The 16,121-nt window shown below is 41.3% G+C and overlaps 1 protein-coding gene across 2 annotated transcripts in view; it reads left to right on the top strand.

The window, feature by feature from the left end:
* Positions 1–16,121, top strand: part of PDE4D (phosphodiesterase 4D) — an 846,931-nt gene that overhangs the window by 89,998 nt on the left and 740,812 nt on the right. Inside the window, exon 1 of one of the 2 annotated variants that reach the window (XM_056540998.1) lies at positions 14,080–14,096. The exons of the other annotated variant lie outside the window; for it this stretch is intronic. The gene's annotated coding sequence lies outside the window, so the exon portion shown is untranslated. Of the gene's footprint in view, positions 1–14,079; positions 14,097–16,121 lie in introns of those variants that run through there. 2 annotated transcript variants of the gene reach the window in all.

Here is a 16,121-nt window from a genome sequence, read left to right as displayed (position 1 = left end):
TTTGAATTTTTACAAGGGGTAATAGGAGAATAAGCACCCCATAATTTGTAACCCAATTTCTCTCGAGTAAGGAAATACCTCATATGTGTATGTGAAGTGCTCAGCGAACACTGAAGAGGGCTCAGAAGGGAAGGAGCGACAATGGGATTTTGGCGAGTGAGTTTTTCTGAAATGGATTTTGAGGGGCATGTCACATTTAGGAAACCCCTATGGTGCCAGAATAGCAAAAAATAAATAAAAATAACCAACAAGGCATACTATTTTGGAAACTACACCCCTCAAGGCACATAACAAGTGGTACAGTAAGCCGTAACACCCCACTGGTGTTTGCCGACTTTTCGTTAAAGTCTGATGTGTAAATGAAAAAAAAAAAAAACATTTTTCACTAAAGTGCAGTTTTTTCCCAAATTTACAATTTTTACAAAGGGTAATGGGAAAAAATGCCCCCCAAAATTTGTAACCCCATCTTTTCTGAGTATCGAAATACCCCATGTTAAGATGTAAAATGCTCTGCGGGCGAACTACAATGTTCAGAAGAGAAGGAGTCACATTTGGCTTTTGGAAAGCAAATTTTGCTGAAATGATTTTTGGGGGTATGTCGCATTTAGGAAGCCCCTCTGGTGCCAGAACAGCAAAAAAAAAAAAAAAACACATGGCTTACTATTTTGGAAACTACACTCAGGAATGTAACAAGGGTTACAGTGAGCCTTTACACTCCACAGGTATTTCATGACTTTTTGTTAAAGTCAGATGTGTAAATGAAAAAAAATTATGTTTTTTTCATTAAAATTATGTTTTTTCCCCAAATTTTACATTTTTACAATGAATTATAGGAGAAAATGCCCCCCAAAATTTGTAACCCCATTTCTTCTGAGTATGAAACTACCCCATGTGTGGACATCAAGTGCTCTGCTGGCGCACTACAATGCTCAGAAGAGAAGGAGCGCCATTGAGCTTTTGGAGAGAGAATTTGTTTGAAATGGAAGTTAGGGGCCATGTGCATTTACAAAACCCCCCGTGGTGCCAGAACAGTGGACCCCCACACATGTGACCCGATTTTGGAAACTACACCCCTCACAGAATTTAATAAGGGGTGCAGTGAGCATTAACACCCCACTGGCGTTTGACAGATATTTGGAACAGTGGGCTGTACAAATGAAAAATTAAATTTTTCATTTTCACGGACCATTGTTCCAAAAAATCTGTCAGACACCTGTGGGGTGTAAATGCTCACTGTACCACTTATTACATTCCGTGAGGGGTGTAGTTTCCAAAATGGGGTCACATGTGGGGGGGGGGGGGTCCATTGTTCTGGCACTATGGGGGCTTTGTAAACACACATGGCCTTCAATTCCGGACAAATTTTCTCTCTAAAAGCCCAATGGCGCTCCTTCTCTTCTGAGCATTGTAGTGCACCCGCAGAGCACTTTACATCCACATATGGGGTATGTTCTTACTCAGAAGAAATGGGGTTACAAATTTTGGGAGGGCTTTTTTCCTATTTTGCCTTGTGAAAATGAAATATTTTAGGTAACTCCAGCAATTTTACCGAAAATCCGTCAAACACCAATGGGGTTTTCAGGCTCAGTATACCCCTTGTTATGTTCCGTGAGGGGTGTAGTTTCCAAAATGAGGTCACATGTGGGCATTCATTTTTTTGGCAGAACCACTGTGAAATCAGCCACCACTGTGCAAATCACCAATTTAGGTCTCAACTGTACACAGTGCGCTCTCACTCCTGAGCCTTGTTGTGCGTCCGCAGAGCATTTTACGCCCACATATGGGGTATTTCCGTACTCAGGAGAAATTGCGTTACAAATTTTGGGGGTCTTTTTTTCCTTTAGCCTCTTGTGAAAATAAAAAGTATGGGGCAACACCAGCATGTTAGTGTAAAAAAATAAAACATTTTACACTCAAAGGCTGGTGTAGACCCCAACTTTTCCTTTTTGTAAAAGGAGAAAAAGCCCCCAAAAATGTGTAGTGCAATTGCTCCCGAGAATGGAAGTACCCCATATGTGGCCCTAAACTGTTTCCTTGAAAAATGACAGGGCTCCGAAGTGAGAGAGCGCCATGCCCATTTGAGGACAGCTGTTGGTAAACTCCCAGCATACCTGGACAGTCAGTGGCTGTCCAGAAATGCTGGGAGTTGTTGTTTTGCTACAGCTGAAGGCTATGTTTTGGAAACACTGCTGTACGATACGTTTTCATTTTTATTGGGGAGGGGACAGTGTAAGGGGGTGTATATGTATTGCTTTTCCCTTTATTTTGTGTTAGTGTAGTGTAGTACATTCGCACTGGCAGAGGTTTACGGTGAGCTTCCCACTAGGAAAATTCCGCCGAGTCGGAAAATTTGCTGTAGCTCAAACTTGAAGCAGGAAACTCACTGTAAACCCACCTGTGTGAATTTACCCTGTACATTCACATGGGGGGGGGGGGGGAACCTCCAGTTAGATTCTGTTACCTAATTAAGTATTTTCCAACCAGTGTGCCTCCAGCTGTTGCAAAACTACAGCTCCCAGCATGTACTGATCGCCGAAGGGAATGCTGGGAGATGTAGTTATGCAACAGCTGGAGGTACGCAACTACAACTCCCAGCATGCCGAGACAGCTGTTTGGGCAAGCTGGGAGTTGTAGTTTTGCAAGATCTGAAGGGCCACCGTTTAGAAACCACTGCACAGTGATCTCCAAACTGTATCCCTCCAGCTGTTGCAAAACTACAAATACCAGCATGCCCAAACAGCTGTCTGGCCATGCTGGGAGTTGTAGTTTTGCAACATCTGGAGGGCTACAGTTTAGAGACCACAGTATAGTGGCCTCAGACTGTAGCCCTCCAGATGTTGCTAGGCAACTCACCGGCTTCCGTAGGATCCAGGGAGCTGCATCGCCGCCCGCTGCCGCCGCAGATCGTCGCCCACTGCTGCCGCCGATGGGTAAGTGGACCTTCGGCTCTGGTCCCTGTCGGTTTCCCCATTCTGCCCCGCCTATTATGGGTGGGCAGAACGGGGGAACCGAAAATTAACCCCCCGTCCCCGATCTGCTATTGGTCGTCGCTTCTGAACAACCAATAGCAGGGATAGGAAGGGTGGCACCCCTGCCACCTCACTCCTATCCCTTCAGGGGGATCGTGAGTGTTTTGGACAACCCCGATCCCCCTTATTTTCCGGGTCACTGGAGACCCGTATGACCTGGAATCACCGCAAATCGCCGTTTTAAATTAACCGGCAATTTGCGGTGATCACCGACATGGGGGGTGGCACGGGATACTTTATGCTGCTTTATTTTGGTGTGAATAAAATGGGCAAGCTGGAATAGTTACTATGGGTTACCGCATGTCGCCATAACTGATCCTTAAAAACACTGAAAGACATTGTTAAATAAAAATACTGTTGCTTTTATACTTATTTTTCTGATGTTTTTTGGTTTTCATTTTACAATGTAACAAACCCCCCTATTTCTTAGGAATAACAATACAATAAGTGTGGTAGCCCTGGGGGGTGTAGGGTAGTTGGGATGTTGTAGTAGATAAGGGGTTAATGTTAACCCTAGAGTTCGTGACGCCAGGCTGAGGGCTAGTATGCTGAGGTAATTCTCCGGCCTATCGCCGCCCTTCCCAGAAACGATAGGGGCATGTAATAAAATGACTGAAGGTCCACAAGGTATTTGAACTTGAACAAACTTTACTTAAAGGAGTACTCCGACGCAAACCTTTTATGGGGGAAATGGAGCATGAAACAAAGTTATATTACATTGTATTGTACTCATGTTATCCATATCGTCTTCTTCCCGGACTTCTCCTCGCTTTTCCATCCGACCGGAAGCTGGGTCCTTTGATGACGCTCGACCGCGTTTTCTTCATGATCCGGCACCATCTTAGCCCGGTGACTCATCGCTCCCATGAGTCACTGCGGGCTGTGCCGGCCTCCCAGACCGGAGTCGGCTATTCCTCCCTAAGTAATTTATTCATTTATGCGCTGACCTCAAATCAGCGCTTATGTTCCGCGCATGCATGAGGGAGAATAGGACCGGACAAACTACCAGGGCATTGTGGGAGATGTAGTCATTCAGGCTGAAAAACATGTGACCAGAACCCGGAAGTACCGGGAAGTTCAGAGCGGCGTTGCAAGCGAACGATAGGACCAAATCACGCAATTGGGGGCTCTATCAAAAGGTTTGAGCTGGGGCTACATTTGGGGATTAGTTTATTTTTTATTGTGAGCATCGGACTACTCCTTTAAGTGCTTGCAGTACATCCAATGAACAATGACAGTCTCAGGCAAACAGTCTTTATATATCTCAATGACTGACAATTGTTGTGGACCTTGAATGATATTAAAAGTCTCTGAATTTAGGGTAATTATTGCAGATCTGTTCGGATTTAGGGGATAGATAAGGTCCGGTGATCTTGCAGAGTGCGTGGGGATTGATACACTCAGAATTTAGAAGTTATAGGCCGTCGCCGCAAGGTTCAGGCCTAGACTCACTGATCTCAGCAGCGCAGATACTTCTTGCTTGCTTGCACAGGAACAAGAGAGCGAGAACATGGCCACCGCTCCCTTATATGGGCAGGGGCGGGGCTTATCTGATTGGTCCGAACACCTGTCACTCACTGTTACACAGTGTGATGGGATTGACTACGTCACAGGGACCTCCAAAAGTCCTCAAGCAGAAATACCATAGAGTTCACCTGACCACGTGACCCGCAGGTCCTGCTACGCTATGGCCAGGTAATTAACTATTTATTTACATTTATACAATCTTATACATCCAAATTCTAAGTGGTTACTGGACAATTACCAACTGGATGAGCGGTGACTAGGGGTAAACTAGACAATTGGGACCCCAACGTCCTAGGGACTCTGGCTATGGGGACCCACAATAAAAGGGACCGGATAGTATACAGTACCGGGACACCACATAAGCATCTAGGCAGGTGGCTTGGTGTACACAGGATTGCTCCTACAGTCAAGAAAACAGCAGAAGTTATAACTTTATTGTAAAATTTTAACAACTGATTCATAAATGTTTTTACCTGCTTCAGAAGGTTTGGTGGATACCAATATGGCCGTCATTGGGGTAGTATAGAGGGTGTACAACAAGCAGACATCCCCTGAGAAAAAGGGGGGAGGGAGGGGGGAGCAGGGGAGAGTCTGCTCCCCCCTCCCTCCCCCCTTTTTCTCATCCTTATCTATGTAGTCTATGTTCCTATAGCAGGACAATTTATGGCCCATCTTAGTGTGCATTCTCCATATCTATTGTCTTAACCCCTGCATATTTGTGAGATATAACCTGTGTCTTCTGCTTGTGAGCTTAGATTTGCTTTGGACTTGATAAAGGGAGGAATCCCGAAAGCTTCTCTACAAAATGCTGTTAGTCCAATAAAAAAGGTATTACAAGATACTGCAACATTTTTTGATTTGCATCTGCATCACTGGACTAATACGGCTACTCAAATGTACTATATATACATATTATTAATATGTATGTGGTGACCCACGGTTGTATGGCGGGACCACGGGAGTCAGGGTGTGAGTGGTGGGATCAGATGGTATTAACCCAGGGGCAAGATGTTGTTAACCCCTAGTGTTCATGACACCAGTGTGGTTTTAGGATTACGGAACACCCCACAACCGGTTTCTCCGCTATCCCAGTTGCTAGTAGTGAAATGAGAGTCCACAACCAGTTATGGCCAAACGGAGGCTTTACTGAGTATAAGACAGATGGAATTATCTTCACAGCTAAGGCCAGATTTCCCAGAGAGGTGGCCAGGACCCCGCAGGACCTCACAGCTTGCTGGACCAATACTTGTGATTAACTTGACTTGAGATTGGACTTGACTTGACTATATGCAGGACTTGAATAGTTTCAGTCACAGCAGACATAGACTTGAGACTTACTGGAGAGACTGTAGCTTTTGGGGTCTTCCAGATGCTGATCATATGCACTGAGATCTCTGGTGGTTGTTGTGCTCAGTCAGGTAGCAGGTGGTAAGAGCTAAGAGAGTGAATTGTAATGGCTGCCCCTTTATATAGTGGGGGGCTGGACTAAAGCCCATTGGTCAAGCTGCGGGTCATAGGTTAAGCTGGTGCTCTCTGGGAGAACATGCAACAACAAATCATTTGACTGCATATAATAACATGTGACAGACTTACACAGGTCCTTGAGACCTCCCACATGTCCTTTGTACTACCTATACATAAGGAGACTGTCTAGGCATTAAAGTGATATAGACAACATTCTGGAAACAGCAGGGGGAGACCCTGCAGGGGAGCCCCCAAGTCACTGAGGGTCTCAGTCCTGTACAACCCTTAGGCCCTGTCAGGTTGTGTCCTGTACTGAGACATTACATATATAGGAAACAGCTGTGAATAAAAGACACAGATTTTTCACTATTTTTTGGAGTACTGCGTAGCTGTTTCCTATTTAGTGGACCGTGATCAGGTCCGGACAGGTGGCACCCATACAACATTGGATAAGTAGTGCTGCTATACAATTTGTTTGGATATATATATATATATATATATATATATATATATATATATATATATACACAACTTATTCACACTTGGAGGAAATGCTGTAGATTTTACCTGGCAATGTGCACATGTAAAATCCTCACAGATAAAGGAAAGTGGGTGAGATTTTATAAAATAAAAAATCTGCATCATGTCAATTTGTGTTGTGGATGTACCCAGAGGGTTTCACTCCTTTAGTGTAGCCGGGGAGAAATCCACAGCAAGTAATGTATACATGTAAAGTTTGCTGTGGTTTTACGAAAAACACTTCATATTGAATGGTCTAAAGATATTATACAGGAAGCTGTACTAAAACCAAATGGTTTCTGAATGCATGAATGGCACTGTTGTGTGTCTAGAGAATAAAACGCCTCCGCTCATTTCTTTGTTTCATATTCATAAAAAATATTTCCCCTAAGAGAATATGACTTGGGTGTAGGAAACCTTATGAAAGAATGAAGTTGTAGTAACAGCAATAGGCAGTAGGTGGCGCTGTTATTCATCTCTCATTCACAAGAAAGTCTGGAAAGTGCTTTGTAAGTTTGGAGTATGAGTAATATGCTTTTTCTATGCAGCATAACAGGTGTGTATTGACTTTTATGAAAATTCACTGTATTCTTTCGTTCAAACATGTTTTCCATTCCTACACAAAATGAGAACATATAAAGTAAAATTTGTTTTTTTACCAGAAAAACACCTATAGCATATGGCATGAATGTGTGATAGGTGGAGGCCTTTGCCTGGTAGTGGAGGAATCCCAGTGGAGGGAGTATGTTACTAAACCCAGGGCCCTATCATTTTGGGGTACTCCAACATCAAAAGTTATCCCCTATTCTTTGGATAGAGCATAACAAGCAGATTGGAGCCTAAGAATGGAGGAACATTGCTAAGCGCTCAATAATGTTCAGAAGCCCCTAGAGCAGAATTTTCCAAACAGGGTGCCTCCAGCTGTTGCGAAACTACAATTTAAAGCATGTTTTGACAGCCTTTGCAACAATTGGAGGCACGCTGGTTGGGTAAACATGTCCCTAGAGAATGAATACAAAACAGGCTGTGCACGCACACTTTGTACTATTCATTTTGGGGATATTTTTCCTCCATTCTCAGGCTCTATGGGGGTCTGTTCCCATGGATCCCATCAATTTTGACAGCACGAATAGCACAGCATGCATGGCTGTTCCTGCTGTAAAAATTTAGAAAATGTTGACAGAACCCTAAAATACCCCATGAAAGTAGCCCATAGGTCAATGTTTAGATCCATAACACAACAGATGTGTTACAACATTTCCATTAAACCATTATGTGTGTATGTGTGTGTATATATATATATTATATATGTATATACACACACATATATAAAAATTCTGAGCAGATTTCTATTTCCATATTTGGATTGAAGAATTGTCTCTTGTACATTATGTCTCCAGCAGAGGGTGCACTTCACCTGCAAGAAATGAAATCATAGCGCTTTATGGTTTACTGTTATACTATACTTCTTGTCAGCTATCTTTAGCAGTTCCTAAAGAGCTGTGTTTCCCAAGCAGTGTGCCTTCAGCTGTTGCGAAACTACAACTCTCAGTATGCCCGGACAGCCGTAGGCTGTCCGGGCATGCTGGGAATTGTAGTTTCACAACAGCTGGAGGCGCACTGCTTGGGAAACACTGCTATAGAGAATGAATGGAGCAGTGGTGCCGTCTGATTAGTGGGACCCCTCACGATCGGATAGTCATTCTTTATCCTGAGGATAGGGAATAACTAGTATTCATGAGTAAAATATTAGCCTTCTACTGGCATATGTAAAACAATGGATAACAAATGATGACATCATTGCCAGTTGTGACAAACTCAACTTAACTTTCATTTGGAGTTGTACACTAATTCTCATTGGACTTCATGCTTTGCGTTAAAGGGGTACTCTGCTGGAAAACATATATATTTTTTTTTTTTTTAAATCAACTGGTGCCAGAAAGTTAGTTAAACAGATTTGTAAATTATTTCTATTAAAAAATCTTAATCCTTCTTGTACTTATAAGCTTCTGTATGAGACACAAAAAGTTATTTTCCTTTTGAATTTCCTTTCTGTCTGAGCGCAGTGCTCACTACTGACACCTCTGTCCATTTTAGGAACTGTCCGGAGTAGGAGCAAATCCCCATAGCAAACCTATCCTGCTCTGGAAAGTTCCTGACATGGACATAGGTGTCAGCAGAGAGCAATGTGGTCAGACAGAAAGGAAATTCAAAAAGAAAATAACTTTCTGTGGGGCATACAGCAGCTGATAAGTACTGGAAGGATTAAGATTTTTTTTTATAGAAGAAATCTACAAATCTGTTTAACTTTATGTCATCAGTTGATTTAAAAAAAAAAAAAAAAAAAATATATATATATATATATATATATATATGTTTTCCAGTGGAGTACCCCTTTAAGAATCTGATCAATAGGATAAGGCCTCATGCACATTGAGTCAATATGGTGACAAACAAAGTGCTTACTGCTCTGTAGTGCATGACAGCCACCTCTGCTGCTCAGCAAAATCTGCAGTCCTGTACAGCCTGCCTATCTGGGCACTGCAGCACAAGAAGAGTATACAGTAAAAACAGACGGGCTGTATACAGTACTGCAGACTTGGATGATAAGTTGTGGCTGCCAGTGTTCAGGGAAAAAAGGTTGTCTGAGGCTGGGTTCACACCACGTTTTTTGTAATACAGTTCCTGTATCAGGTTTTTGATAAAAAAAATTAAAAAAAAACTGATTCCTCAAAACCCGGACTAAACTGTATGAAAACGTGTGTACACATTTTTATCTGTATACGGTTTGTAAAATTATGTCCGGTAGCATCCGTTTTTTAAGAAAAAAACGTATACGTTTTTTACTTTTCACTCCATTATAAATAAAGTTTCACTTGTTTGATTGAAAAACTGTGCTAAGTCAAAAACTGTATGGTGAAAGCGGAATGGAACCATACGCACATACGGTTCTGTATGGTTCCCTTTGACTCCCATGTTAAAAAAAAAACATATAAGGTTTAATACGGTTTTTCACCTGGACCAAAAAAACGTGGTAGGCCACGGTTTTCTGTCCGGAAAAAAAATAAGTAAAAAACCGTATGGTTTGAAAAACGGAGACAACCGTATACATTATGGTGCATACAGTTTTGAATGGGAAGTCTATGGGCACGGTTTTCTGTACGGTTGCATACGGGTTTTTTAATGGAACTGTATGCCGACACCGTATAGCAAAACCATTATGTGAACCCACCCTAATAGAGGATTTCTATAGTCTGTTACCATCTACCATACCATGTAATGCCTCCACAACAGGACAACATATTAATATCAACATGATGACTGACTTTTTGTACAATCATATGGTCACTAAATAAAAACACTATATAAAGACCTATATTCCCCCCCATACAGTGAATTGTATAGAGGTAGACGCCAGATCTACACAGGATCTGCAGACCATATAAGTGATTACAGTGCAGTTACATCCAGTGACTCCTCAGACGACTAAGATCACCAGAAGTCACTTTAGAATTTGCAGCCCAGCCAAGACAACTTTGGCTCTTCCTTTTTCAGCACCCTCCCCACTTATTGCCCACCCTCCCCACAAACTTTCCATCCTGTTACTTCTACTATTTTAACTGCTTTTCATAGCTAAAGTTGTCCCCCCCCCAAAAAAAAAAAAATAAAATAGTGCAGAACAAATAATTCCCCAGATGATATTAGTTCCCCACACAATAATGCCCCTTTGTGCCCAGGTGGAACCTTCTTTTTTGCCCCACACAGTCACAGTTCATCCCCTTTTGTGTTCTGCACATAGTAAGGTGTGCCCCCAACACAGTACTGGATAGGGCATGGGGATTACAGTGGATCCGACTGCTGGACCCCCCAGCAAACACCAGAATGGAAATAGAGTCTCCCTTGAGAATGGAGGCTAGAGTCTACCCTAAGAATGGGGACCGATTCCCCTCTGTGAATGGGTCAGTCTATCCTGAAAAAGCAGCAGCAGTCACATGTGTGCACCCCCACTCCATTCATTCTCTATGGGAACTGCAGAAGATAGCCTAATGCAGCATGTGACTATCTTTGGCAGCTCCTATAGGGAATGAATGCAGCAGTGCTGCACACATGTGACCGTACTTTATTGTCGGGGGGCTCAGTTCCCCATTCTTAGGGGTAACTTTGTTCCCTATTCTGGAGCTCACGTGGGAGTCCCAGCAGTCATACCCCCTGCAATCAGATAGTTGTCCCCTATCCTGAGGATATGGGATATCTTGTCCATGTTCACACCCCTTGGTTTATTACCCATTGAAGAGCATTTTTTCCTTAGATATATACAATCCACTAGTGCCCCCTTATAAAAGCTGCAATCTTTACTGCTCATTCATTGGGCATTGGGGGTAGCAGACTTTGTGCATCTCTTTTCCTAAAGTTATGTTTTCTTTAGTAAACTATATCAAGGTTACACATCCAGCCAAGCAGCTTGCATTCTCTCTGGATGACAAATGATAGCCACTTATGGTGTAATCGAGCCTTACGGAGCCTTGTTATGCTACAAAAAGATTCATTGATTAATGCTGCATATTTGCATTTAAATTAATACACAATTAAATGAACACTGAGAATCAATAAAACCAATATATGCAATATGGATATTTGTAATTTTTCTCACAAGGCATAAATTGCACTTAAAGGGGATGTCCAGGATTTAAAAAGGGTCAGCCTTGATTCTTTAAACATTACTTAAGTCCATGGGCAGTATTTGATATTGAGGCTTACTAACTTCATAATCAGGCATTAAAGGGGTATTCCAGGAAAAAAAAACTTTTTTTATATCAACTGGCTCCAGAAAGTTAAACAGATTTGTAAATTCTATTAACAAATCTTAATCCTTTCAATAATTATCAGCTGCTGAAGTTGAGTTGTTGTTTTCTGTCTGGCAACAGTGCTCTCTGCTGACATCTCTGCTTGTCTCAGGAACTGCACAGAGTAGAAAAGGTTTGCTATGGAGATTTGCTTCTAAACTGGGCAGTTCCCGAGACACTTGTCATCAGAGAGCACTTAGACAGAAAAGAACAACTCAACTTCAGAAGCTCATAAGTACTGAAAGGATGAAGATTTTTTTATAGAAGTAATATACAAATCTGTTTAACTTTCTGGAGCCAGTTGATATATAAATTTTTTTTTTTTCCTGGATAACCCCTTTAAATTAAGCAACTACCTAATATACATATGGGGCCATGGTTATCTTGAACATGTTAACCCAACATAGCAATGTGTTATGTGTTGAAATCATAATACACCAGGGATCAAGATAAGGCCAGAAATTGAGAAGTGATGTTAAACTCAGGTTTCTGTAAATAGTTATAATAACTTATCTTAACACACCAAGGATCGAGATGACCCTAGCCACATCTGTACTTTATATTGTCATTTCTTACCATATTTTAAGGGTTACTGTCATTAGTTCTCTTTCCATAATTATATGCCTGTTTTTATGTGTAAAATACTTTTTGATCTATGATTTACTTTGCTCACTCTTCTGGCACCTCTCCTGTACGCTGGGGAAATTTTTTCAGGACAAATTTTCTGCTTTCCTTCCCTCTCCCTTGTTATGAGGTCTACACAAGCTTCACAGACAAATTTTACATTTGCAAAGCTTTATGCCTAAAGTGCATTCTTTATATAACCCAAAGCAGCCACGTGGAATCTAATGTGTTAAAAGTACACAAGAAAAACCTATATTTTATGCCAAAAATAAGTATTTTTACATTTCTAAAGCTTTGCGCCCAAAGTGAATGCTTTTTATAACTCTAAAACAGCCACGTGAAACCTATATAATGCAGATACAGAAACAAATGTTCATAAAATGACCAAAGGAAAAAAAAAAATTTAATATTTTTATTTAATTAATAAATAATAATTTAGCACCTTATATTGCTTGTCAGTGTGCATGGAAATTATCCTCTCCTGAAAAGGCTGCAAGCTGTTTGGATTTAATAAGGGTTCACACCCTCCTCAGCAAACCGGTCCAAATTTCTAGCTGCTAGTACCCAAAGAACTTAGATAACAGGGTACATTTGCAAAATTAAAGAGACCGAGACCTCTAGTGGCCATTTTTTTAACAATTTTTTTTCACATCTTCATCAATCAAATTTTTTTATGAAGTATATGAAAATGCAATTTTTTTCAAGGAAGTGTTACATTTTGAAAAACTTGTTTCTAATGACAGTAACACTTTAAGATTTCTTTGATTAGTCTTCCCCTTTGCTGGCTGTTTCTCTCATTTTTGGTTATTCCTAAGCCAGTGGAAAGAGACTAGCTGCTTTGATGTTGCATATACATTGCACACACAAAAGAGGGGATCCTGCTTCCCTGTACCTCTAAAGCACACCCTCAGAGGCAGCAGCAACATGGTTGACATTATAGAGCAGTACTGAGTAGGGTAAGCTGTGAATTAAAGGGGTATTCCAGGCAAAACCTTTTTTTATATATATCAACTGGCTCCGGAAAGTTAAACAGATTTGTAAATTACTTCTCTTAAAAAATCTTAATCCTTCCAATAGTTATTAGCTTCTGAAGTTTTCTGTCTAACTGCTCAATGATGATGTCACGTCCCGGGAGCTGTGCATGATGGGAGAATATCCCCATAGGAACTGCACAGCTCCCGGGACGTGAGTCATCAGAGAGCAGTTAGACAGAAAACAACAACTCAACTTCAGAAGCTAATAACTATTGGAAGGATTAATATTTTTTTAATAGAAGTAATTTACAAATCTGTTTAACTTTCCAGAGCCAGTTGATATATATATAAAAGTTTTGGCCTGGAATACCCCTTTAAGCACTGTGGTTAGATATAAGACTTGCTAGAGCTTTACGCAGTTTATCTGTGTATAACTCTCTCTCTCTTTGTCTAGCTCTACAACTAATTCTTCCTCTCGCTCCCTTCTCCATAGACAGCTACTATAGCCTGATACTACAAATGGCCAACCTGTGTAAGTGTTTCGCAGTTTTTACGGTGAATGATGAGTTTAGGAGAAGACACATAGCCTTGATACATTGACACAGAGGCATTTTTCTCTAATAACATATATAACAAAGTTTCTTATACTATTGATTTATGCAAAATCTGTTCAAAGGTTAGTGACCATGTAACCATCCTCCCTTAGTCAGTGGGTGCACACAGGTGCACATCCTGGTATTTTCTCCCTTGTTAATCATCGTCCTCTCTCCGTGCAGCTTGACTTATTCCAGCTGATTGCATTCTCCCTGTAATTATATAGAACTCCGAATAACACTCGGGTGATTGAATGTTAGGACTATATAAAGACTTTTTCTATGAGATAAGATTGATCTTCATCAATCACATTCATCATAACAAAGGGCGTGATTTCACATTTGTCCTTTTTCTCTAATGTGTTTGTTTTACCAAGTTGGAGGCCATTCATTCGCTTAAGTAGATGCGTAATGATAATTCTACCCTTATTTCAGTGTCAGCGTGAGGCTGTAGAGCATAGTCATACATAAAGTGTTCTTCTGTAGACTATCAATGAGCTGCAGAGAAAAAGGAGCACATTGGTGAGTACTTTGGCAATAGGCATTCATATGGCGTGGGCATTTTACCAAACCCACCCTCTTACAAAACAGCTCCATGACTGTCCTTAGGTTGGGTGTGGTTTTACAACTTGGCTCCATTCATTTAAATGGAACGGAGCTGCAGAACCACAACCAACCTGGAGACAGATGTGAGTGTTTAAAAAAAAAAAAAAAATTAGCTCTGTTTTTCTATTCCTGGACAATCTCTTTAAGGAAATTATTTTTAGCCAAAATTAAGAGAAGAAAAGGTATAAGTCTATTCGTCATACCCTAGATTTCCAAACTGTGGGCCTCCAGCTGTTGCAAAACTACAACTCCCAACATGTAGTTTTGCAACAGTTGGAGGTTCATAGTTTGGAAACCACTGCTTTATACTATTTCAACCTTTGTGATTCAACTTCAACCATGGAATATATACATTAATACAATATGCTGTATTGGGTGAAAAAACTGCTTTGGAGACTTATGAGCTTTTATATACAGTTTAAGAAAATGTATCCCCTATCCAAAGGATATCCATGCATAGCTATGGAACAGCCAAATCACTGTACTTGTGTATTTCCGGCTCTCCCAGAGGGCACATGCTGACACCCATTTTGTGTGGCAGTCAACAAAGCTATGGGAAGAGCTGGGGCAGCGGGCAGGAGTTTGTGTAATCAGACACTTATCCCCTTTCCTTTGACTAGGGGATAACGTTTTCTAGCTGGACTACTTCTTTTGATATTCCCAGCAGTTTGATCCTGTCTGTATGTCCACTGCAAACCCCTAAAAATGTATATATGATTGGAGAGAAAAAAGTACTGGACAGATGGTGGTGTGTGTGTTTTATTTTTTTCACAATGGATACAAATAGGTCTGTATTTGGACTGTACAATCACAAGAAGAATCCAGCGTCATCTGGCACATACCCAGTGAGAAATGTTTTGAATTGTGTAAAATGTTGTCACAATCCAAGGAGAAGTTCAAAAAGTTTTAAAAGGTTCCTGTCACGACAATCCAGTGGCAACATACTGTATGTGTAAACTGGCTGGCATTCTTATAGCCCGAAACTTGTCCCAACATGACACATTCAGTAATTGAAATGTCGGCAGTCCCATATAAGGTCCATGTGACTTGCAGTATTTCGACTCCCGATTGTGCCATGTTATGCCAAGTCTCGCCCTACGAGAATACCAGTTTGCACATATCCTGCCACCAGCTCATTGTGACAAGTACTTTTTAATGCAAAATCAGCAACTTATTCCCTTAAGGGTACGTTCCCACACGGCGTATTTTGCTGCGTATTTGCTGCGTATTTTCCTACCCATTGACTTCAACAGAGAAAATAAAATACACAGCAGCAAATACGCAGCAAATACGCTGTGTGGGAATGTACCCTAAAGCGGTATTCAATACACATATCAACAAAGCTTTTTTATTTGAGCTTTTTCTTGTATTCTTTTAAATTGATAAAAAATATTTTAGCTTAAATATTAACTTGTTCAAGTACCAGCAAAGTCCATGCTAAGACAGTTACCACCCTCAGCATTCTCCTTCTCCCTCCAACCAGGACATGCCCCACATGGGTGTTCAACCAAAATAGATTTTGTGCATCATCTCTCCAGTTTTAGTTTTCACCTCTGTTATTTCTCTTACATAGTGGGACTATCCAAGATATCCTTTATCCATCATCTCTGCAAAAAAGTTGAGATCTAGACCAAACCTGAATACATCATCTGAAATCAGGGCCTATAGGCAAAATAGGCAGCCGCCTAGAGCGCCCTCTTGATTGAGGCGCCACTCTGCCCGGTGTGATAAAGTTGGTATAGTAGCAAGCCAGCATCTGTAGAACCCGCTCATCTGAAGCACCCGCCTAGCCAGCACCACCATTGTGCCCCAGTTACCATAAAAATCGGCATTCTTCAGCCTGCTGGAGGAGCGCAGTGCCACCTCTGAGGCAGACAGGCAGGTGGTCACGTCGGTCCAGCATCCTGACATTGCGCGCTCCTCCATACATCCGCAACAACA

The sequence above is a fragment of the Hyla sarda genome, chromosome 1, assembly GCF_029499605.1.
Source record: "Hyla sarda isolate aHylSar1 chromosome 1, aHylSar1.hap1, whole genome shotgun sequence".
Lineage (NCBI taxonomy): Eukaryota > Metazoa > Chordata > Amphibia > Anura > Hylidae > Hyla > Hyla sarda.
Note: the sequence above shows the minus strand (reverse complement) of the source record. Positions and strands in the feature narration are given on the sequence as shown.